Genomic DNA, 26,214 nt, shown 5'->3' with positions numbered 1-26,214 from the left:
AGACAAAAAGAAAATGCCGATATAAATACACAGGGGATAATGGGGGAAGATGATGGGTGGAGACAAGCACAAAGACAGGTGAAACAGATCCTAGTGGCTTTAATGCATGCAAACGTAAATCAGTTTTACAACATTTTTACCAGCATGTCACATGTGCAACTAGAGGGGAAAAAAACTATAGAACACCTTGACTCCACACACAGATATGCATACAAAGCTCTCCCCCGCCTTCCATTTGGCAAATCTGACCATAATTCTATCCTCTTGATTCCTGCTTACAAACAAAAACTAAAGCAGGAGGTACCAGTGACTCGCTCAATATGGAAGTGGTCAGATGACACGGATGCTATGCTACAGGACTGTTTTGCTAGCACTGGAATATGTTCCGGGATTTATCCAATGGCATTGAGGAGTATACCACCTCAGTGGAGTGCATCGAAGATGTTGTCCCCACAGTGACCGTACGTACATATCCCAACCAGAAGCCATGGATTACAGGCAACATCCGCATCCGTAAAGGCTAGAGCTGCCACTTTCAATGAGCGGGACACTAATCCGGACGCTTATAAGAAATCCCACTATGCCCTCAGACGAACCATCAAACAAGCAAAGCGTCAATACAGGATTAAGATTGAATCCTACTACACCGGCTCTGACGCTCGTCGGATGTGGCATGGCTTCAAAACTATTACGGACTATATAGTGAAACCCAGACGTGAGCTTCCCAGTGACGCGAGCCTACCAGACAAGCTAAATGCCTTTTATGCTCGCTTCGAGGCAAGCAACACTGAAGCATGCACGAGCGCACCAGCTGTTCTGGATGACTGTGTGATAACGCTCTCGGTAGCCGATGTGAGCAAGACCTTTAAAGAGGTTAACATTCACAAAGTCGCGGGGCCAGATGGATTACCAGGACATATACTCATAGCATGCGCGGACCAACTGGCAAGTGTCTTCACTGACATTTTCAACCTTTCCCTGACTGAGTCTGTAATACCTACATGTTTCAAACAGACCACCATTGTCCCTGTGCCCAAGGAAGCGAAGGTAACCTGCCTAAATGATTACCGCCCCGTAGCACTCACGTCGGTAGCCATGAAGTGCTTTGAAAGGCTGGTCATGGCACATCAACACCATCCTCCCGGATACCCTCGACCCATTCCAATTTGCATACCGCCCCAGCAGATCCACAGATGATGCAATCTCAATCGCACTCCACACTGCCCTTCCCCACCTGGTCAGAAGGAACACCTATGTGAGAATGCTGTTCATTGACTACAGCTCAGCGTTCAACACCATAGTGTCCTCGAAGCTCAGCACTAAGCTAAGGACCCTGGGACTAAACACCTCCCTCTGCAACTGGATCCTGGACTTCCTGACAAGCCGCCCCCAGCTGGTAAGGGTAGGCAACAACACGTCTGCCATGCTGATCCTCAACACTGGGGCCCCTCAGGTGTGTACTTAGTCTCCTCCTGTACTCCCTGTGCACCCACGACTGCATGGCCAAACATGATTCCCAACACCATCATTATGTTTGCTGACGACACAACAGTGGTAGGCCTGATCACCGACAACGATGACACATAACCTTCAGTGTGGTGCCAGGACAACAACCTCTCCCTCAATGTGAGCAAGACAAAGGAGCTGGTCGTGGATTCCAGGAAAAGGTGGGCCGAACAGGCCCCCATTAACATCAACAGGGCTGTAGTTAAGCGGGTCGGAGTTTCAAGTTCCTTGGTGTCCACATCACCAACAAACTATTGTTATTTAAAAAATATATATATTTCACCTTTATTTAACCAGGTAGGCTAGTTGAGAACAGGTTCTCATTTACAACTGTGACTTGGCCAGGATAAAGCAAAGCAGTTCGACACAAACAACAACACAGAGTTACACATGGAATAAACAAACATACAGTCAATAACACAATACAAAAAAAAGTCTATATACAGTGTGTGCAAATGAGGTAAGATAAGGGAGGTGTCAGGAATCCCGCTTCCTGAGTCTGTTTTTGCCTGAGCTGACTGTTTTTTTGTTTGGAGTGTTGTCTAAGGTTCCTGAACGCACCCTGTCTGGTTGCTAGGCAACGAAGTTAGGCGGGAGATCTAGTAATTACCCGCACCTGCATCTCATCAACCTTCTGCACACCTGGTCCTGATCATCACCTCTTCTTAAGCCCTGAGCTGACATCCATTCCCTGCCGGATCGTTAGCAACGAACAGTATGTTGTGCCAGCGTATCAGCCTCATGTTTCCTGAGCTAGTTTTGTTTTGTTGTGTTGTGCTTGTTACTGGTTACTCACTCCCGTTTACTCTGTCTACAGTCATTCTCCCGGAACATTCAACTCCCTTGCCTGGCCGTCGGTGGATACAGTGACTTCATTGGATCAGCCCATTTACTCTCATCAACTCACCTCCGCTGCCGCTCCGTCTCCTGGTTCACTCAAATTACACATCAAGACTACCAATAAATACTCACCTTCATTTTACTCACCTTGTCCTGGTCTGCTTCTGGGTTCTGTCTTAGAGAATCGTGACAAGAGGTAAGGCAATAAATAGGCCATAGTGGTGAAATAATTACAATTTAGGAATTAAACACTGGAGTGATAGATGTGCAGAAGATCAATGTGCAAGTAGAGAAGCTGGGGTGCAAAGGAGCAAAAATAAATAACAGTATGGGGATGAGGTAGTTGGATGGGCTATTTACAGATGGGCTATGTACAGGTGCAGTGATCTGGTGCTTAAAGTTAGTGAGGGAGATATGAGTCTCCAGCTTCAGTGATTTTTGCAGTTCGTTCCAGTCATTGGCAGCAGAGAACTGGAAGGAAAGTTGGCCAAAGGAGGAATTGGCTTTGGGGGTGACCAGTGAAATATACCTGCTGGAGCGCGTGCTACGGGTAGGTGCTGCTATCGTGACCAGTGAGCTGAGATAAGGCAGGGCTTTACCTAGCAAAAACGTATAGATGACCTGGATGGGTTTGAATATGAAACGAGGGCCAGCCAACAAGAGCATACAGGTCGCAGTGGTGGGTAGTATATGGGGCTTTGGTGACAAAACAGATGGCACTGTGATAGACTACATCCAATTTGCTGAGTAGAGTGTTGGAGGCTATTTTGTAAATGACATCGCCGAAGTCAAGGATCGGCAGGATGGTCAGTTTTACGAGGGTATGTTTGGCAGCATGAGTGAGGGAGGCTTTGTTGTGAAATAGGAAGCTGGTTCTAGATTTAATTTTGGATCGGAGATCCTTAATGTGAGTCTGGAAGGAGAGTTTACAGTCTAACCAGACACCTCGGTATTTGTAGTTGTCCACATACTCTAAGTCAGAACCGTCCAGAGTAGTGATGCTGGACGAGCGGACAGGAGGGCAGCAATCAGTTGAAGAGCATGCATTTAGTTTTACTTGCATTTAAGAGCAGTTGGAGGCCACGGAAGGAGTGTTGTATGGCATTGAAGCTCGTCTAGAGGTTATGGTCCAACAAGACAGTCGTGAAGAGGGCACAACAAAACCTTTTCCCCCTAAAGAAACTGAAAAGATTTGGCATGGGTCCCCAAGTTCTACAGCTACACAATCGAGAGCATCCTGACCGGTTGCATCACCGCCTGGTGTGGCAACTGCTCGGCATCTGACCGTAAGGCGTTACAAAGGGTAGTGCGTATGGCCCAGTACATCACTGGGGCCAAGCTTCCTGCCATCCAGGACCTATATAATAGGCGGTGTCAGAGGAAAGCACATAAAATTGTCAGAGACTCCAGTCACCCAAGTCATAGACTGTTTTCTCTACTACTGCACTGCAAGCGATACCGGAGCACCAAGTCTATGACCAAAAGGCTCCTTAACAGCTTCTACCCCCAAACCATAAGACTGCTGAACAATTAATCAAATGGCAACCGGACTATTACATCGACCCTCCCCCATTTGTTTTTTACACTGCTGCTTCTCGCCGTTTATTATCTATGCATAGTCACTTCACCGTTACCTACATGTACAAATTACTTCAACTAACCTGTACCCCCGCACACTGACTCGGTACCGGTACCCCCGTATATAGCCTTGTTATTGTTATGTTATTGTGTTACTTTTTATGATTTTTAACTTTAGTTTACTTGGTAAATATTTTCTTAACTCTTCTTGAACTGTACTGTTGGTTAAGGGCTTGTAAGTAAACATTTGTTGTCTACACTTGTATGACAACAAGTCTACGCTTGTTGTATTCGGTGCATGTGAGAAATAAAGTTTGATTTGATATCAACTGCTGGGGTTACTGTGGAGAGAGGTGGAAAGTAGTGCTGAAAGTGGTGGACATCACAAACTTGTAGCTACTGTCCATGGTTGGTTACTTTTGGCTGTGTTTTGTGGTGTGTGAACAAGTACTTAAATCTCAACCCTCTGGTTTCCCTCACAGTCTCTTAGATAGTTTGTTGGCATATGGTTTTCCGTGTTTATAATAACAACATCTTAATAGAGTCATTATTTTGTCAAGATTAATTTAGTCATGAAAAACTAAACATTTAGTAAGGATGGAAAGCATTTTTATACATACTTGGTTTTTGTTTACATTAAATATTGCTTTGTTACTTCAGGCTCCCATTTTTTGGTGACACTCGTGTCAACTTTCACATTTCTGTGTTGAGGGATACGTTTCCCACCAGATGTAGTGTGAAACTCTGACAGATGGAACCCATGGGATGTGGACTGGCGATGTTTCAGAGGAAAATAAAAGGGTCACTAACCCTGCAATGAATAGAATGGGTTGAACCAAACAAAGAGGCAGCCAAAACAGCGAGGTGGTGTAACAACAACCAGGAATATTGTTCTACGTTCTGTGGAGACAGGACGGGTCAACAACAGGACTCAGCCACCCGCGCAAACAGATGACACTAAGGTCAGGGGCCTTCTTTTGTACTGTGGGAGATGCAGTACCAACCTGACCAATCAACCAATCTGGTTGGGGGGGTGCAACTCAATGTTACGAAGGTGTTCTTAATGGTTGGTGTACTCTCTTAATGGTTGGTGTACTCTCTTAATGGTTGGTGTAAATTCAGCATTCAAGTAAACAAGGAAATTATCTAACGTTTTGTAAATGTTCACATATGAATAAATATATTACAGGATGTAATTTATCAGTTGACGCATACTAGAGAACTTTTGAATACATGATACATAAACAACACAATGAATCCTTCAACTTGCCAAATGCGTAAAAAGCCCATGTGATCAGATTTATTTTACATTAATTCCTGGATACGTTTTATATCCAGGATGGGTAAACAACAGGGCTATCCAGCCACCCGCACAAACAGATGGTGACTAAGGTCAGGGGCCTTGCTTTGAATTGTTGGAGATGCGGTACCAACCTGATCATGTCACGCCCTGACCTGAGAGAGCCTTTTTATGTCTCTATTTAGGTTTGGTCAGGGTGTGATTTGGTTGGGCATTCTATGTTCTATTTTCTATGTTTTGTATTTCTTTGTTTTGGCCTGGTATGGCTCTCAATCAGGGACATCTGTACTTCATTGTCGCTGATTGGGAGCCATACTTAGGTAGCCCTTTTTCCCACCTGTCCTTGTGGGTAGTTAACTTTGTTTGTGGCACTTTGCCCTGTAAGCTTCACGGTCGTTTTGTATTGTTTATTGGTTTTGCTGGCGTTATTTCAATAAAGAGGAAAATGTACGCTCACCACGCTGCACCTTGGTCTACTTCATCCGACGGTCGTGACAGAACTACCCACCACCAAAGGACCAAGCAGTGTGGCCAGGAGAGGCAGCCCCAAGATTTTTTTGGGGGGGGGGCACACGGGACGGTCGGCAGAGCCGAGGATGGAACCAGAGCCAGTCGGGGTGAAATTGGAGGTGAGCGAAGGGAGCGAAGCAGAGACAGTGAAGGAGTTGATGGGGAGATTGGCGGAGACAGCTATGAGAGAGCTGCTGTGTTGGTGCATGAGGCACGACATTCGCCCTACGGAGCGTATCCTCGAATTGATGTCACCTGAGTCAGCTCTCCATACTCGTCCGGAGGTGCGTGCTAGCCGTCTGGTGAAGACTGTGCCAGCCCCACGCACCAGGCCTCCTGTGCGCCTCCCCAGCCCTGCATGTCTTGTGCCAGCTTGGCGCTCCAGACCTCCAGTGTGCCTCCACAGCCCGGTGAGTCCTGCGCCCGCTCCACGCACGGTTCCCCAGTTCGCCTGGAGAACCCAGTGCGGTCTGCGCCAACTCCCCGTGCTTACCGTGGCAAGCATTTGACTGGTCAGGCCCCGTGCTATGGGGTGATGCGCACGGTGTCGAGGCCGAGCATCCACAGGCCGATGTGCTCGGTGCCACCGTCCCGCATTTGCCGGGGGGAAGCGGGCACCTAGCCGGTACGGGTGGTGCCAGTCCTGCGCTCAAGACCGCCAGTGCGCCTCCACGGCCCAGTGTATCCGGTGCCTGCTCCCAGAGCCAGGCCTCCTGCATGTCTCTCCAGCCGGGTGAGTCCTGTGTCTGCTCCTAGAGCCAGGTCTCCTGCAAGTCTCCCCAGCCTGGTAAGTCCTGTGCCTGCTCCCAGAGCCAGGCCTCCTGCATGTCTCCCCAGCCTGGTGCGTCCTGAGTCAGAGTCGCCCCCCTGTCCGGCGCAGCCAGAGTCGCCCCCCTGTCCGGCGCAGCCAGAGTCGCCCCCCTGTCCGGCGCAGCCAGAGTCGCCCCCCTGTCCGGCGCAGCCAGAGTCGCCCGCCTGTCCGGCGCAGCCAGAGTCGCCCGGCTGTCCGGCGCTGCCAGAGTCGCCCTCCAGTCCGGGGCCCACGGTGAGGGACCCCGCTCTAGAGGCGCCACCAAAGTGGGGTGAGCCAGTGGTGGAGCGGGGTCTGTGTCCCGCTCCAGAGCCGCCACCACGGAGAAATGCCCACCCAGACCCTCCCCTATAGGTTCAGGTTTTGCGGCCGGAGTCCGCACCTTTGGGGGGGGGGGGGGGGGGGGGGGGTACTATCATGCCCTGACCTGAGAGAGCCTTTTTATGTCTCTATTTAGGTTTGGTCAGGGTGTGATTTGGGTGGGCATTCTATGTTCTATTGTCTATGTTTTGTATTTCTTTGTTTTGGCCTGGTATGGCTCTCAATCAGGGACAGCTGTACTTCGTTGTCGCTGATTGGGAGCCATACTTAGGTAGCCCTTTTTCCCACCTGTCCTTGTGGGTAGTTAACTTTGTTTGTGGCACTTTGCCCTGTAAGCTTCACGGTCGTTTTGTATTGTTTATTGGTTTTGCTGGCGTTATTTCAATAAAGAGGAAAATGTACGCTCACCACAGTCGTGACAGATCAATCAGACTGATATCCATAGACTTCATGAAGTCACTGTATCTGTCAGGCAGATTACTCTATACTTGACTCCACACCTTACTCATAAATCTGTCTTCTATAGTATTCATTTAAAAAAATCTATGTTTTTGTAAACAAGTAATTATATAACATTTTGTAAATGTTGAAATATACAGAATATATTACAGGATGTCATTTGTGAGTTGACACATAGTAAAGAACATTTTTGTCGGCATGATACTACATAAACAAAATGCGTAAAAAGCCAAATGCGTAAAAAGCCCATGTGATCAGACTTATTTTTAGATAAATTCCAGAATATGTTTCATAGAGCGTCTCCCAGAAAATTACAAATGCATTCTGTGTTGGTGCAGAAGGCAGCATTCCCAGCCTGCACATTTGGTTCCTTGGAAGTTGTGGGAACGTATATTTTTCGTTTCACATTGATTGTGGGAATGAAGCCATAGGTTTCCTGACCTGTAAACCGGAACGTTTTTTTAAATGTTCTGAGAACAGAAGTTACAATTTTGCCTGTTCTGGGAATGTTTCTTTAGGTTGCAGGGAGGTTCTGAGAATGTTTTACTCTGGTCCCTTGAAAATGTATGCTCTCACTACTGTAAGTTGCTTTGGATAAGTGCGTCTGTGACGATCGTCGTAAGGAGTAGACCAAGGTGCAGCGTGTTGAGTGCTCATGATAAATATTTATTATTATACTCAGAACACTATACAAAACAATAAACAAAGAAACACGAACGTCACGTTCTGCAGGCTTCACTGAGCAATACAAAAACAAGATCCCACAACCCAGGTGGAAAAAAACTCCCGACTTAAGTATGATCTCCAATTAGAGACAACGAGGACCAGCTGCCTCTAATTGGAGATCATCCCAAACAAACCAACATAGAAATGCAAAACTAGAACCTGAACATAGAAATACAAAACATAGAAAAACACCCCCTGTCACGCCCTGACCTACTCTACCATAGAAAATAACATCTTACTATGGTCAGGATGTGACAGCGTCTGCTAAATGTAAAATTAAAAGTTTTCCTGTAAGGTTTTATTAACACTCTGAGAAAAGAAATTATAGGTTATTTTGAGGTTTTTTTCAATAACAGTGCTAGCTTATTTTGGATGAAGTTTTCTGAATTCCAAGCACAGATAGGACATACAGAAATGAATTTCCTTTACATTAATCATTCAAACACATTCATTTTTTATTGTGAGACAGCATCGGTGAAATTCAAAAATCTATAATCTTCTGTTTTCAATCCATGGACTTAGTCTTCTGGGTCACTAGGATGGAGCTAGCATGTCATGTTTTTTTTATGCATAAAAAGCTGTTCATTTTTGTCTATTTAAACAGACCCCATTTCAAACGAAACAAGCACTCATTAAGATCAGGTGTGGCCAATTAGTGGCCAATTACATTTTGCTACACCCGCAATAACATCTGCTAAAATATGTGTATGTGACCAATAAAATTTGAATAGATTAGATTTTTTTATTTGATTTAACAAGTTATAGGATAGAGAGAGTTTTGTTGATGCTAAGAATGGAATGTATATGTTTTTAAATAACATTCTTAGAACGCTCTCTGAATGTTACTAAAGTTTTTATGGGAAGTTTTCTTAACATTCTCGGAACAGTTTGAGAACATGACTTTAAATATAACCATTAGAAAACCTGTAGAAAACGTTATGCTAAAGAATTGAAATTCCCACAGAAGAACGTCATTTCTTTACATTCTCTGAACTATTTGAGAACACTCCTAACGTAAAACCAGTGTCACGACACCGACGGATGGTGGCGCCCCTCCTCGACCGGGCGGCGCTCGGCGGTCGTCGTCGCCGGCCTACTAGCTGCCATCGATCCTCTGTTTCACTTTCTGTTGGTTAGGTCTAGGTTAGGCACGCACCTGTTTTGGTTTAGTTATTAGTAGGGGGGTTATTTAGTCTAGCGAGGTATGTCTGTTTGTGCGTGATTGTTCCTTGTCAGGTTTGTGGAATCTTGAGGAACGTGTGTTTTTTTTCCCCCTCTGCCTGTGGTTGTTTGTGTTTTATCATCGCAGAGGTATTTATGGGCTGCGTCCCTATTTTGGACGTCTAATAAGGGTTTTGGAGCGTGGTATTTGTTTGGTGCCCTGCCCTGACATGTTTGGACTTTCTTTATTTTTGTGCATACGGATTAAAAGTGTGTTCAAGAATTTACTGTCTCCTGCGCTTGACTCTACCTCTCCTGCTTCCTTGAGCCAGCCTTGACAACCAGTTGGAGAACATTCCTGGAACATTACCAAAATTGAAATAAAATGTTTGACATTTTTGGAAATGTTCTGTTAAAGTAATTAAATACCAAGGAAATAACGGGTTTTTTTGTCAAGTTCCTGAAATGTGCTGAGAATGTTCCTAAGCCAAGCAACTATCCTGCACCATTACCCGGCAAGGTTGTATGGAAAATAACTATAGGACAACCACACTCTCACCAAGCTTTAAGAAATGGTTCTCAGAACGTTATGTGCCAGCTGGGTTGTCCTCATGTGTACTTTCCCATTGACTGGAAAGCAATGCTTGAATCAAGCTATGTGAATATAGCCCTATTATGTTTGAGGTCATCTGAGATGTTACAGCCTGTTTACTGTGAATGGAGGAACTGCAGAAAACTGCTACCATCTCAAACTCCGAGAAGAGATGTGAATTATTTGAAAGGCAGAACAGAAGAAAAGACAATCTGCTAGGTACATTGGAAGCAGAAACTATAAAGGCCTAGCCTATGCCATGGCACGCGACTGCTACCTGATACCTACACAAGGTCTGCTTGTGACTCTACTTTGTCCCTTGTTAAAATAGAAAACCCTATCAGGGAACTGAATGCGCAGCAGACTGTCTGAGGTCGCTATCGGTTTGCACATGTCAGAGACAGTGTTTTATAAATGTACACATTTCATTAAATATGGCCTATAATTCCCACTTTAAGCTAACCACGTCAACTCAGCAAAAAAATAAACGTCCTCTCACTGTCAACTGTGTTTATTTCCAGCAAACTTAACGTGTAAATATTTGTATGAACATAACAAGATTCAACAACTCGGACATAAACTGAACAAGTTCCACAGACATGTGATAGAAATGGAAATAACAGAAATGGAATAATGTGTCCCTGAACAAAGGGGGGGTCAAAATCAAAAGTAACAGTCAGTATCTGGTGTGGCCACCAGCTGCATTAAGTACTGCAGTGCATCTCTTCCTTATGGACTGCACCAGATTTGCCAGTACTTGCTGTGAGATATTACTCCACTCTTCCACCAAGGCACCTGCATGTTCCTGGATATTTCTGGGGGGAATGGCCCTAGCCCTCACCCTCCGATCCAACAGGTCCCAGACGTGCTCAATGGGATTGAGATCCGGACTCTTCGCTGGCCATGGCAGAACACTGACATTCCTGTCTTGCAGGAAATCACGCACAGAATGAGCAGTATGACTGGTGGCATTTTCATGCTGGAGGGTCATGTCAGGATGAGCCTGCAGGAAGGGTACCACGCACAGCTTTGGGATTGCCTGCAATGACAACAAGCTCAGTCCGATGATGCTGTGACACATCGCCCAAGACCATGACGGGCCCTCCATCTCCACATCGATCCTGCTCCAGAGTACAGGCCTCAGTGTAACGCTCATTCCTTTGACGATATACGCGAATCCGACAATCACCCCTGGTGAGACAAAACCGCGAATCGTCAGTGAAGAGCACTTTTGGCCAGTCCTGTCTGGTCCAGCGACGGTGGGTTTGTGCCCATAGGCAGTGTTGTTGCTGGTGATGTCTGGTGAGGACCTGCCTTACAACAGGCCTACAAGCCCTCAGTCCAGCCTCTCTCAGCCTATTGCGGAGAGTCTGAGCACTGATGGAGGGATTGTGCGTTCCTGGTGTAACTCGAGCAGTTGTTGTTGCCATCCTGTACTTGTCCCGCAGATGTGATGTTCGGATGTACCGATCCTGTGCAAGTGTTGTTACACGTGATCTGCCACTGCGATGACGATCAGCTGTCCGTCCTGTCTCCTTGTAGCGCTGTGTTAGGCCTCTCACAGTACGGACATTGCAATTTATTGCCCTGGCCACATCTGCAGTCCTCATGCCTCCTTGCAGTATGCCTAAGGCACGTTCATGCAGATGAGCATGGACCCTGGGCATCTTTCGTTTGGTGTTTTTCAGAGTCAGTAGAAAGGCCACTTTAGTGTCCTACGTTTTCATAACTGTGACCTTAATTGCCTACCATCTGTAAGCTGTTAGTGTCTTAACGACCGTTCCACAGGTGCATGTTCATTAATTGTTTATGGTTCATTGAACATGCATGGGAAACAGTGTTTAAACCCTTTACAAACCCTTTACGATCTGTGAAGTTATTTAGATTTTTACTAATTGTCTTTGAAAGACAGAGTCCTGAAAAAGGGACGTTTCTTTTTTTGCTGAATTTAGATGAAATAGAGCTTACTATGTAGTTATTATATCCTCCTGAGTATCAAGGCATAAGGCGAGACCCAGATGCAGACACAGGAGGCAGATGGTTGGAGTCTTACAATGTTTAATAATCCAAAGGGGTATGCAAGAGAATGGTCGTGGACGGGCAAAAAGGTCAAAACCAGATCAGAGTCCAGGAGGTACAGAGTGGCAGGCAGGCTCGTGGTCAAGGCAGGCAGAATGGTCAGGCAAATGGGAACAGAGTCCAGAAACAGGCAAGGATCAAAACCGGGAGGACTAGAAAAAGAGAATAGCAAAAGGAGTACGGGAAAAACACGCTGGTTGACTTGACTAAACATACAAGACAAACTGGCACAGAGAGACATCAAACACAGGGATAAATACACTGGGGAAAATAAGCCTGGAGGGGGTGGAGACTATCACAGGAACAGGTGAAACAGATCAGGGTGTGACACTGAGACCCCCCCCCCCCCAAAATAGGATTTTTAATTTAATTTTTACATAACACAAGTGTTTGGGGTGGAAAAAACATGTTACCAAGAAAGAAAAACCAAAACAATATTGTTATTTATCTTTTATTGTAAATGCAAAATTGTCTTCTGTTCTGGTCATTAGGACATAAATATAAAAAAAATTACATTACAGTTAATGGCTATAGTAGGTGAAATACATAGTTGTGGCATCCAGGTGTCCACTACAGAGGACATTCTTGATAAGCTCTTATTTAGCTCTTATTTAATGTGAGTCCTGGCAACTCACTTAACTATTCCTGAGATATTCACTTACTAGAAACAGTTTGAATATCAAACTCACAAAAATGATAATTAATAATTATACACATTTCTTTTAAAATGTCCATAAAATGTGAAAACTTTGACGGCAGCCATTTTTTAAAGAACCAGCAAGATACAGTTGTCAAGGTCACACCACCACATATGGGATATAATTGAAAAGCTCAGAATCCCAGAGTCCTCTCAAAGGGACAACAGGACTTAATACAGTGGCTTGTATAGCCTCCGAGATACAGACCAAGAACTGATGTCCACTAGAGAAGTCAAAAATGATTTGCTGGGTCTCAGATGGATCTGGGGTTGTATGATGGATGTCATGGGATAAGCTGGTCTCTGGTGACTTCTCTCACATGCAAGCCATCAGACATTTGATACCAAACATGTTTTAATCCACAGTGATTTATTAGTTTAATGACTTGGCTGCAGGTGTATTTTCAGCTCTCTCTGCTATTACTGAAGATCCTCTGGGATAGCTGACAGACCTCTTCTTTAAGGAATACTTTATCAAGTGTTTTTATATTGTTATTGAGTTGTTTAAAAAAATACTTGGATTGATTTCGCGAACATCTGCATCAATTAAATGTTTCTGAGTTATCTGAATCCAAATCTCAGACTAGTATACAGATGTTTACAAGATCCCTTTTTATATGATGACTTACCTAGCTTTTGAGTAATCTTTCTTATAATGTTATTGGAATGACTAATAATGACAGTAGATGCAGAAAGAGTACTGCTTCAATAAACCTCTGGCCAAACAGTTCTAAACTTAGATATTTTCTTTCCTCTGACTGGCTTTAGCCAGAGACTAGACATTTTGCTTTAAAATGAAAGTTAAGACATTGTAATAATACAACATTATTGAACACAATTTACCTAGCTATACAACAAGTTGTTTTGTATTAACAATTCCAGCCATTTTGAAAGAATAATCTCCTCATCCTTGGTCCCATTTTCTCGCACGCAACCGTTAAACCAAGGTTCAGGGGGATTATATGTCTGTACTGATAATCCAAATGTTTCAATAAATGAATCTGTTTCAGGACACGCTTCGGGCCTTGGGACCTCCTTACCTTGATCCTCAGCCTCACAAAGACATTTGTTTCTAATCCGCAGAGCAAAGATTTTCCATGGTAATTTCAAACAACCAAGAAGAGTGAGGGAAAAACAGGAAACGCATGTGTCTTTGACCGGACATCACAGATCTTAGGACCCCTCGGGCACTGCTTGGGTTCCCAACTTGACCTTTTGTTGAGTACCATGACCAGAGAGAGGCTGGTATACGATACAAAGAAACACTAACAACATTGGTTCCAAATCAATAGAGAAAAAAATGTTTAGTGGTGAATTTCACAAGATGTCAAATGTGCGATCTGCAAAGAGACAGCTTGGAATGAATTATTCTCAACTAATGTTGAGCTATACTTTATAATTACACCTGTCACTTAAACAAGAGAAAACAAAACCAAATCCAGTCTGTTCTATAACCCTCTATATTCCTCTCTCTTGTGTAGTTGAGGTTTTCTCTTACCGAATGTACAACATATCTTAAAGATGATAATCATCCAAGGAACGGCTCAGTGGGATTCCTCAATATGGTACTTCATAAGGTAACGAGGACACAATGTTCTTGAGGTCAAACAGTCTGGGAACACAGTCTCTCCCGTGTTGAGTCTACTGACCAATGCATGTCAGCACTAGAATAGGAATCTGACACGGAATGAAGTTCTGGACTGAAGTTAGCTCTCCCTTCACGTCTGTGCTTTCTTACCATTCTCACAGCTCTCAGCTCGTGAATTATTTATGTATAATGGACAAATATCCCTGTTTTCCTGTAAGTACCTCTCCTCTTTCATCCTTTTCCCCACTATGAATATGAGACTGTTCCAAATGCCAGACAGCCTTCACACTGCATTCCTGCTGAATCAAGGAACATGGATGCATGTTGGGGAGGCATGATAAATTGAATTCTCTTGGACGAGTAAATCAGACACTAACATAAAAAAATGTTATCTGAAGAGTGTTACACGGGTATATAAGACTGGGTGTAGTTGGGGCCAGGTCAAGGTCATGTTATGTCTGATTGTTGTGTCTGTTCATCAGGTTTTTTCTCCAAAATAATCTAAACAATTGCTGAGAACACCATCAACAATATGGCATGAATAGGGTCAAAAGTGTAGAGTGAACAAGTAGACTTAGTATGATTGATGTTGCCTCCCTTGTATGCTGAACAAAAATATAAACACAACATGCAACAATTTCAAAGATTTTACTGAGTTATAGTTCATATAAGGAAATCAGTCGACTGAAATAAATGAATTAGACCCTGATCTACGGATTTCACATGACTGGGCAGGCCCACCCACTTGAGAGCCAGGCCCAGCCAATCAGAATACATTTTGCCACACAAAAATACCTCTCAGTTTCATCAGCTGTCCGGGTGGCTGGTCTCAGGCAATCCCGCAGGTAAAGAAGCCGGATATGGAGGTCCTGGGCTGACATGGTTACACGTGGTCTGCGGTTGTGAGGCCGGTTGGATGTTCTGACAAATTCTCTAAAACGATGTTGGAGGCTGCTTATGGTAGAGAAATTAAGATTGAATTATCTGGCAACAGCTCTAGTGGACATTCTTGTAGTCAACATGCCAATTGCACTCTCCCTCAAAACTTGAGACATCTGTGGCATTGTGTTGTGTGACAAAACTACACACTTTAGAGTGGCCTTTTATTGTCCCCGGCACAAGGTCATGCTGTTTAATCAACTTCTTGATATGCCACAACTTTCAAGTGGATTGATTATCTTGGCAAAGGAGAAATGCTCACTAACAGGTATGTAAATAATAAGCTTTTTGTCCGAATGGAAAATGTATTCTCATGAAACATGCGACCAACACTTTACATGTTGCGTTTATAATTTTGTTCAGTATATTATGTCAGCATAAGATTTAAACTTGCACCAGTACACACCCTTGTGCCAGTACCACTTGTTAAAACTATTTTTCAAGAGAGAAAGTAACTTGTTCACCATGTGTGTGTGCAGATGTGAAGGATGTCCGAGAGATGGTTTTAATTAAGCGATTAGAAGGCTGTGGAAAAGCATGAGGGATTTCCAGTCCGTCTCTTGGTGACATTTTGGGAGAGAGTCTTAAAGAGTTTCCCCTTTGCTCATATCGGCTAATGAAACCTACCAAGCATTTAATGATTATAGAATGAATATCGTTAAATTATTTTCAAGCAATCTTAGCCAACATTCACTTAGCATGATATTATGTGTGGTTCACTGGTACAGCTTGGAAAGGTTGAGATATTGTCACATATCGGCAACAACCATCAAACATGCTGTCTCTGGAAAATATGTCCAATGAAATACTCTGTAATAGCAATTTGCCGAGATGTGGTTGAAACCTCATCTTTGACGTAGAAACTCTGCTACTCAAAATCTCTACCAGTCCCCCTTGCCTTGCCACACTTATCTCAATAATTTGTTGACAGAGACCTACAGCGTAGCGTTGGCGTGAAGAAGTTCAGCCGTGAGCCAGTCAGGGTTTGGCAGTGGTGTCCCCAGGGGCCCAGTGAGAGCATTCAACAGACATGATTATGTGAGTGGGCTGTCTGACAAGGCTTCTAAACAGAGAGAGTGTGAAGATGAAACCTTCAGGATCTGTTTGTCTCTTTGATGCGGTCCGCCTCCAGACAGTCCCAGAGGAGAAGGCCTGCTCTTTGTCACACGCTAAACCTCCACACCGTCAGCCTGAGCCTGTATGTGTTTCTCTCTCTCAGGATGTCTAGCTCTTCTCCTCAGCATCTTCTCCAACTGAAGGTGTACTTGACATCGCTGGTGTGTTGTCTAATTGGACACACAAAACAAATATTTTTTGTGCCGTGCCTCCAACCTCTTTTCCTCTGCTTGAGCCAAGACACACCCATTCAGTCTGAAAGGCACGCAAAAGCAACACGTTTGCCTGGAGTTCAGGACAGTAAGTTCACTGGCAAGGTAACTCACCATTAAATGGAAACAGGCTGTCCACTCCCCGGGACATAGCACAAGGACGCAAGGCCTTGTCTTCAACTTTTCCCCCAAAACACCCAGCCAGGCACCAAGTGGAGGGAAGGGGATCTAATGTCGCAGTCATGACCTAGCTGCTCTCTCTCTCTCTCTCTCTCTCTCTCTCTCTCTCTCTCTCTCTCTCTCTCTCTCTCTCTCTCTCTCTCTCTCTCCTCTCTCTCTCTCTCTCTCTCTCTCTCTCTCTCTCTCTCTCTCTCTCTCTCTCTCTCTCTCTCTCTCTCTCTCTCTCTCTCTCTCTCTCTCTCTCTCTCTCTCTCTCTCTCTCTCTCTCTCTCTCTCTCTCTCTCTCTCTCTCTCTCTCTCTCTCTCTCTCTCTCTCTCTCTCTCTCTCTCTCTCTCTCTCTCTCTCTCTCTCTCTCTCTCTCTCTCTCTCTGGAAGATGTGTTTATGCTGGCCACAAGCTGGGCCTGTGACTTATGCTGAAAACACTACATTCTGTTTAGAGAAAAACACGCTGAGGAGTTTTCTTGTCTAAAGAGAGCACATTTGTTTGGAAAGGATAGTCTCGTGTCTAAACAAACCTGACAGAGAAACAGCATCCAGCTCAGTAAATTGTTGCTCATTGCTTCTTCACTTTGTTGAATTTAGCAGGTGATAGTATACATTATCTCCTGCTTTTGGGGTAGAGAGATCCTCTGACATTAGTTTACGTATGAGAGCTTTCTTTGCTTATGAATTAAAATAGATGATGGAAAATGTTGGCCAAACATGATTGCGTAGTCCTCTAAATAAAAAAAACTGTTTTTCATGGAAAAGAATGTCCTAAAAAGTAACTGAAAATACGTTGAAGGAACCCATCAATTTCACATGAATTGCAGTTCACTGACTGTGAATTTTGCCTCAAAACATCGACCTCTTCTAGATAAAACCCTTTAGGGAAAGACAGTAGTAAGGGACTTCTGATTAGGATCAGCAACCAAGGGACTAATAGTGAAGCAAATTCTTTGTATTCCCACTATCAAAATGAACTGGCCTCTTCCAAGACGCAGAGACGTTTAAAACATCTGGTTGGGAGAGAAAACCCCGAAAGACCAGCTTTTTTCTGGGGCCAAGTCTGTGATCACTCGAGCGGAATATTAGAGCAACACATTAGTGTCTGAAATGTGGTTTTATGGTTCAGTAATTGTCACTTGTTCCATTAAGTGCAGCAGAGTTCAGATCTCTTTCTCGTAACTCTGATTCATGCTCTTGGCTCTCTGTACAGGAGTCAGAGGAATTCCTCTTTGATGATCCTTTTCCATATATCAGACCAGAACCTTTGGAACAGAGGACTGGAAGCCTTCAAATCATTATGTTCTCTGCTCCATTGTTGTATTGTAGAGGAAATGAAGGCATATGTCATACTCAGAGACATACATCTGGTCATACATATACAAGGACTGTGTATGTATGGAAAGTTCATGCAATACAGATATTACTGATATGTGTGCTTTTGCTTCATCCATCACAACTGGGATGGAGAGTTGGGTCAACAGAGGCTACTTCCTCCTCTCTCCTCCTCTCTGCACATCAAACAATGAATATAGAGTACAATAGCAGTATAGAGTACATCAAATCAAAATCAAATGTTATTAGTCACATGTGCCGAATACAACAGCGAAATGCTTACTTACGAACCCCTAACCGACAGTGCAGTTTCAAAAAATACAGACAAAAATAAGAGATACAAGTAACAAGTAATTAAAGAGGAACAGTAAAAAATGACAATATATACAGGGGGATGCTGATACAGAGTCAATGTGCGGGGGCACCGGTCAGTTGAGGTAGTATGTACATGTAGGTAGAGTTAATTAAAGTGACTATGCATAGATGACAACAGAGAGTGGCAGTGGTGTGGAGAGGGGAGGGGGGGGCAATGTGAATAGTCTGGGTAGCCATTTGACTAGACGTTCAGGAGTCTTATTTCTTGGGGGTAGAAGCTGTTTAGAAGCCTCTTGGACCTAGACTTGGCGCTCCGGTGCCGCTTGCCATGTGGTAGCAGAGAGAACAGTCTATGACTAGGGTGGCTGGAGTCTTTGACAATTTTCAGGGCCTTCCTCTGACACTGCCTGGTATAGAGGTCCTGGATGGCAGGAAGCTTGGCCCCAGTGATGTACTGGGCCGTTCTCACTACCCTCTGTAGTGCCTTGCGGTCGGAGGCCGAGCAGTTGCCATACCAGGCAGTGATGCAATCAGTCAGGATGCTCTCAATGGTGCAGCTGTAGAACCTTTTGAGGATCTGAGGACCCATGCCAAATCTTTTCAGTCTCCTGAGGGGGAATAGGTTTTGTCGTGCCTGCTTCACGAATGTCATGGTGTGCTTGGACCATGTTAGTTTGTTGGTGATCTGGACGCCAAGGAACTTGAAGCTCTCAACCTGCTCCACTAGAGCCCCGTCAATGAGAATGGGGCGTGCTCGGTCCTCCTTTTCCTGTAGTCCACAATCATCTCCTTTGTCTTGATCACGTTGAGGGAGAGATTATTGTCCTGGCATCACATGGCCAGGTCTCTGACCTCCTCCCTATAGGCTGTCTCGTTGTTGTCGGTGATCAGGCCTACCAGTGTTGTGTCATCGGCAAATTGAATGATGGTGTTGGAGTCGTGCCTGGCCGTGCAGTCATGAGTGAAGAGGGGGCTGAGCATGCACACCTGAGGGGTTCCTGTGTTGAGGATCAGCGTGGCGGATGTGTTGTTACCTACCCTTACCACCTGGGGATGGCCCGTCAGGAAATCCAGGATCCAGTTGCAGAGGGAGGCGTTTAGTCCCAGGGTCCTTAGCTTATTGATGAGCTTTGAGGGCACTATAGTGTTGAACGCTGAGCTGTAGACAATGCTTAGCATTCTCACATAGGTGTTCCTTCTGTCCAGGTGGGAAAGGGCAGTGTGGAGTGCAATAGAGATTGCATCATCTGTGAATCTGTTGGGGCGGTATGCACATTGGAGTGGGTCTAGGGTTTCTGTGATGATGGTGTATGTGAGCAATGACCAGCCTTTCTAAGCACTTCATAGCTACAGACGTGAGTGCTACGGGTCGGTAGTCATTTAGGCAGGTTACCTTAGTGTTCTTGGGCACAGGGACTATGGTGGTCAGCTTAAAACATGTAGGTATTACAGACTCGGACAGGGAGAGGTTGAAAATGTCAGTGAAGACACTTGCTAGTTGGTCAGCACATGCTCGCAATACACGTCCTGGTAATCCGTTTGGCCCTGCGGCCTTGTGAATGTTGACCTGTCTAAAGGTCTTACTCACATCGGCTGCAGAGAGCATGATCACACAGTCTTCCGGTACAGCTGGTGATCTCATGCCTGTTTCAGCGTTATTTGCCTATAAGCGAGCATAGAAGTACTTTAGCTCATCCGGTAGGCTCGTGTCACTGGGCAGCTCTTGGCTGTGCTTCACTTTGAAGTCTGTAATGGTTTGCAGGCCCTGCCACATCCGACGAGCGTCACAATCGGTGTAGTACGACTCGATCTTAGTCCTGCATTGATGCTTTGCCTGTTTGATGATTCGTCGGAGGGCATAGCGGGATTTCTTATAAGCTTCCGGGTTAGAGTCCCACTCCTTGAAAGTGGCAGCTCTAGCCTTCAGGTCAGTGTGGATTCTGCCTGTAATCCATGGTTTCTGGTTGGGGTATGTACATATGGTCACTGTGGGGACGACGTCATCAATGCACTTATTGATGAAGCCAATGACAGATGTGGTGAACTCAATGCCATTGGAGGAATCCCGGAACATATTCCAGTCTGGGCTAGCAAAACAGTCCTGTAGCTTAGCATCTGCTTCATCTGACCGCTAGTCACTGGTGATTCCTGCTTTAATTTTAGCTTGTAAGCAGGAATCAGCAGGATAAAATTATGGTCAGATTTGCCAACTGGAGGGTGAGGGAGAGCTTTGTATGCATCTCTGTGTGTGGAGTATAGGTGGTCCAGAGTTCTTTCCCCTCTAGTTGCACATTTAACATGTTGATAGAAATTAGGTAAAACTGATTTAAGATTCCCTGCATTAAAGTCCCTGGCTACTAGGAGTGCCGCCTCTGGGTGAGCGTTTTCTTGTTTGCTTATGGCGGAATACAGCTCATTCAATGCTATATTAGTGCCAGCCTCTGACTGTGGTGGTATGTAAACAGCTACAAAGAATATAGATGAAAACTCTCTCGGTAGGTAATGTAGTTTGCAGCTTATCATGAGAAACTCTACATCAGGCGAGAAATGGCTCGAGTCTTCCTTAGATATCGTGCACCAGCTGTTGTTTACAAAAATACATAGATCGCTGCCCATTGTCTTACCAGACGCCGCTGTTCTATTCTGCCGGTACATCGTATAACTTGCCAGCTGTATGTTGATATTGTCGTCGTTCAGCCACGACTCCGTGAAGAATAAGATGTTGCAGTTTTGAATGTCCCGTTGGTAGTGTAGTCTTCTCAATAACTCGTCTATTTTATTGTCCAAAGATTGCATGTTTGCGAGCAGAATTGAGGGGAATGGGGGTTTATTTGATCGCCTCCCACTCCTCAGAAGGCAGCCCGCCCTCTGGCCTCTCTTTCTCCGCCTCCTCTTCACGCAGATCACTGGGATCGGGGCCTGTTCCCGAGGGAGCCGTATATCATCCGCCTCGGGCTCGTCAGGGTTGTGAAAGAAGAAAAAGGATTTTGCTAGTCCGTGGTGAGTAATCGCAGTCCTGATGTCTAGAAGTTATTTTTGGTCATAAGAGACGGTTGCAGCAACATTATGTACAAAAATAGTAAAAAAATAAGTTACAAACAACTCAGATAAACAAACAAAAAAACACAATCGGTTGGGGGCACGTAAAACGTCTGCCTTCTGCTCCGGCGCCATTTAATGTATTATTTTTTATTTTTTATTTAACCTTTATTTAACTAGGCAAGTCAGCTAAGAACAAATTCTTATTTACAATGACAGCCTAGGAACAGTGGGTCAACCGCCTTGTTCAGGGGCAGAACATGAAAGCATCATTTGTGAACAGCACAGAGCTCATGTCTTTCTGACTGGAAATGAATAGAAAATGAATGGAATAGGCGATGCTGCGTAATAATGCTGGTCAAAATGCATGAACTCAGTAGAGGGCTTAATACGGCCTGTTTGCTTCTCCTCTACTTTATACTTTCACTGTATACGGCTAGATTCCACCATGGTGCAGATTATCAGGCTCTGTTGCCCTCTAAACCAAAGGCTATGCTAATAAACCAGTTCATACATACTTGCTCCATTTATGTTTCTATGTCATATACATGTCATGAGTCCTCTCTACTAGCACTCGTGAACATGATCTCTGATTATTAGATGTGTAACCATCTGAAAGCCTTTGATGGGAGTATCCCAATGAAATCCTATTTGAACTGGTAACACACTGCTGAGACATATTTTTACAGTGGAGATTTCCACACATTTTTCTGTTTCTGCCTTTCTGTTTTTCTTCACGCGCCACTGGTGGTAAATCTAGTGTGTGGGATATAATATTCCCTGAAACACAAAATAAAAAACCACATAGATGTTATTTAAACATCATGTCTGTGAGGTTAAAAGCTTCTTTAATGTGTTTCCCATTGAAGACTTTGTGAACATCCATTTCTAACAGCTGGAATGGAGAGAGTAGGTTTTACACATAGAGATCCTAATTGTAATTCCTAATTATATGGTTCTACATACATCCCTATAGAGTAACACTACTGTAGTGTAATGTGATTTTAAGTGTATTGATGATTAATTTATATGTCGTTTAGAAGCAATCATGTTTTCATTAAGAATGTAAATCCACTCTAAGATCTGTTGAAAGGACAGGAAGAGAAAGAGACCCTAATCACCAGACGTCTGAAGATGTCTCAGGCCACAATAGATAGTCTGACTCACGTCACTCCTGATCAATTGTTTTTACAGCATCATCAATCAACTGTTAGTTCAGCAGATTACCTCCTATGTTTATGTGGATCACAGTTCTACATATTGCTATACCTCCTTTCTTCTCTTGAGTCCAATTCAACCATAATATATATCATTTATTTCATACATGCAATCTGATGGAAGTGGGGTTGACGGCGCCACAGGGCATCAGCGCTACAGGTGTAGGATCTTAATTTGATCACTTTTAAAACTTATTTTAGGTTTAAAAAGGCTTCTGTAGTTTGTAATTTCCACTTTGAAATTTCAGATGAGATTTTCCCTTACGAAAAAGGTATCAACCCCGAGAAACATTTCCATTAATTATAATCCAGGTAACAATTCACATTTCCTGTTGCTGAAGGATTATTTTCCTGCTGTAGCAAACTGCCGCAAATTAAGTTCCTACACCTGTCCTGTACATGTGCTATGTGAGATAATGATATTTGCAATGTCCCCTGTAGGGATGGCAGCCAATACACTTAGATGTCCCCATTGACAAGATGTTCAGAATGCCACCCTGCATGATGTCTATTCTGGGAAAGCCATGATTGTGAAGATTTGCTCAATTGTGTCCTCCATGCCTTTTTCTTCCAGGTCTCGTCTGCATCCTGTTTTAATTGCTGTCTGGGGCTCGTCCACACGGGACACCATCTTTTATTTATAGGCTGGGCTTCTTCCTGGCTGTGATTGAAATCAATTAGGCAGTTGAGCCCCATGGTAAGCTGCAGTCTAATGAACTCCTATTGAGACATCATACAGTATCAGTGTTCCAGTTAGCTGCTGCTCTCATGAGTCCATGTCGCATTACCTCAACATGCATAATTTATAGTGTCGTATTTAGCAGCTACATTTAGCTGAATGCTGCATTTCAGTGCTTAATTAAATTGCCTGTGAGCAAATTTAAATTGGGTCTGACTATGTTGTTGGCTGTAAGCACTTGTTTTTAGACATTTCACAACCCACTGGGCACAGACGTCAGTTCAATGTCTAGTTTTGATTTACTTTTGGCTGAGTTGTCAACCATTGTGAATTCAACGTGAAATCAACAAAATATGTCACTGTGTCATTGGATTAGGGTTAAAAGTTAGGTGAAAATAAATACGAAATGCCCTTACGTTGATGAGTTTTTACAAATTCAATGAGTTTTCCATGTTGATTCAATGTCATCGCATAGAGTTTTTGGGTTGAAATGACGTGGAAACAACGTTGATTCAACAAGTTTTTGTCCAGTGGGTAGGCTCATCTCCAATCAATATTTCTGTGGTCACTCACAGTTCGGCATGATTCAGTTGGGACTGTTCTAGTAGTGATGGTCTCTCTCATCACAGTCCAATAAAACAATATGAACTAAATTACTGTCACGACTTCCGCCGAACTCGGTTCCTCTCCTTGTTCGGGCGGCGTTCGGCGGTCGACGTCACCAGTCTTCTAGCCATCGCCGATCCACCTTTCATTTTCCATTTGTTTTGTCTTGTCTTCCCGCACACCTGGTTTACATTCCCTCATCACTTGACGTGTATATAACCCTCTGTTCCCCCCCATGTCTGTGTGTGGAATTGTTTGTTGTAAGTGTATTGTACATTTCAGACTGGTGTGCGACGGGTTATTTCAACCCGTATTTTGCTGTTCTGGGTGCAGTTTGGTTTTTTGCATCATTTAAGTGCTCCGGCTGTTATCCATTTCTGCTCTCCTGCGCCTGACTTCCCTGCAGCCAGTTACGCACCGCTTACAATGTCACGGTCGTCGTCGGTTAAGGAGGACCAAAACGCAGCAGGTATGTGTATGCTCATCTTGAGATTTATTAACTTCCAAAAATGAACGTACAAAATAACAAAACAAAAGAACGAACGAACGAACAACTACAAACAGTCTGGCCAAGCAAAGCTCAACACAGAACAATCACCCACAAATACCAAACACAAACACACCCTACTATATGGGACTCTCAATCAAAGGCAGATAGACAACACCTGCCTTCAACTGAGAGTCCCAACCCCAATTAACCAAACATAGACATACACTCACTAGACTCCACATAGAAATACCTAAACATAAACCAAAACCCGGAATTACTAAATCAAACACCCTTTTAACAAAACACACCACCCTGAACCACATAAAACAAATACCCTCTGCCACGTCCTGACCAAACTACAAAACAATTAACCTTATACTGGCCAGGACGTGACATACAATCACCAGGATTATCATTTGCTTATTTTCTCCTATTTGACTGAAAAAGCATGTGGGTTTATTTATGATAGATTTAATGATTCTACTAAATTCTCAACCTAACTCCCCTTTCCTTTTCCAGCCACCCTTGACCCTCATATTGCCTCACCTGTCGTAAGGAGAAGCGGACCAAAGTGCAGCGTGTGTGTCGTTCCACATTTTATTTACACTGTGAAACTTTGCAATACATAAACTAAAGAACAAAACAACAAACCGTGACGGAGAGTTGAAACAAACAATACTCAAAAAACAATCTCCCACAAACCCAGGTGGAAAAAAAACCCTACTTAAGTATGATCTCCAATTAGAGACAACGAGGACCAGCTGCCTCTAATTGGAGATCATCCCAAACAAAACCCAACATAGAAATACAAAACTAGACCCTGACAACATAGAAATAGAAAACATAGGGAAAAAACCCTGTCACGCCCTGACCTACTCTACCATAGAAAATAACCACTTTCTATGGTCAGGACGTGACATCACCACAAAGTTATTCTCATGCGCCTGATTTATTTAATCCCCCACAGGGAAATTCCTCTGACTCTTTACATTAAAATGTATTGGAGTCATCAAGGCCAAAACAGGTTGCTTAAGATATTGAGCCAAACATGTATTCCATGGACGTGATTCTCTTATTTCTTTTACTGAGCCAAATGAGAAGAGTTGTCAGATTTCCGTCATAAAAACATTCTGCCTACTAGTACGTCATATGTCGAGGTGTTTCCTGCTCTCACTGACTGACTTAGTCATACATTTGATTTAATATTGGATTAATATCATTTCTTTGATTGGCAGATCATGCCCTGTCTTCATCTAGTTACAATGTGATATATTTATGTGTGTTTAATGAAATTATTGAGAAACTGCAGTAACTGCAGTTCTCCCCATCTCCTGCAGAGGATAGTGGGGCCATTGAGGAAGCAGGCAGTCAAATGCAACTAAATAGAGTGAACTAAGAGAAGCATTTAGTTTAAAGTAATGATTAAATATTAAACATAATTTAAAATAACTGAATATCTTCAAAATCAAACCAGGAATGGCTCAGTATGCAAAGTTTTGCCATGTACTGTATCCTTGGTTGAACACAAATCTTTCCCTCAGGAAGGAATGAAAGCGAGAATGTATGGAACTTCTGCTAATAACAGACTACGTAAACCTTATCATTCCCTAATGGACTACTGCTACATCACAGTGACACACAGCAGGTGCCTTGGTTGAGACTTTAAACAGGACTGTACAGTTTTAAACACAGAGCGTAAAAATAATACCAGTACAGGGGGTGATAAAATCTTCGTAAGAGTGCAGTATTTTGGGGTGTTTACTCTATGTTAACACAGAAACATTCCGCACAGATATGTAACACCCAGTCCCTACACTCTACTCTATTACCGTAGCGGAGTCTATTCAGAGAATTTGCGTAGCCATTATTCCATCCTACATAGATACTCAGTGGTTCTGAAGTAAGAAGGAATGTGAAAACTGAATCGCTA

This window comes from Salmo trutta, chromosome 1 (genome assembly GCF_901001165.1).
Source record: "Salmo trutta chromosome 1, fSalTru1.1, whole genome shotgun sequence".
Classification (NCBI taxonomy): domain Eukaryota; kingdom Metazoa; phylum Chordata; class Actinopteri; order Salmoniformes; family Salmonidae; genus Salmo; species Salmo trutta.
This window is presented reverse-complemented; position numbering follows the sequence as displayed.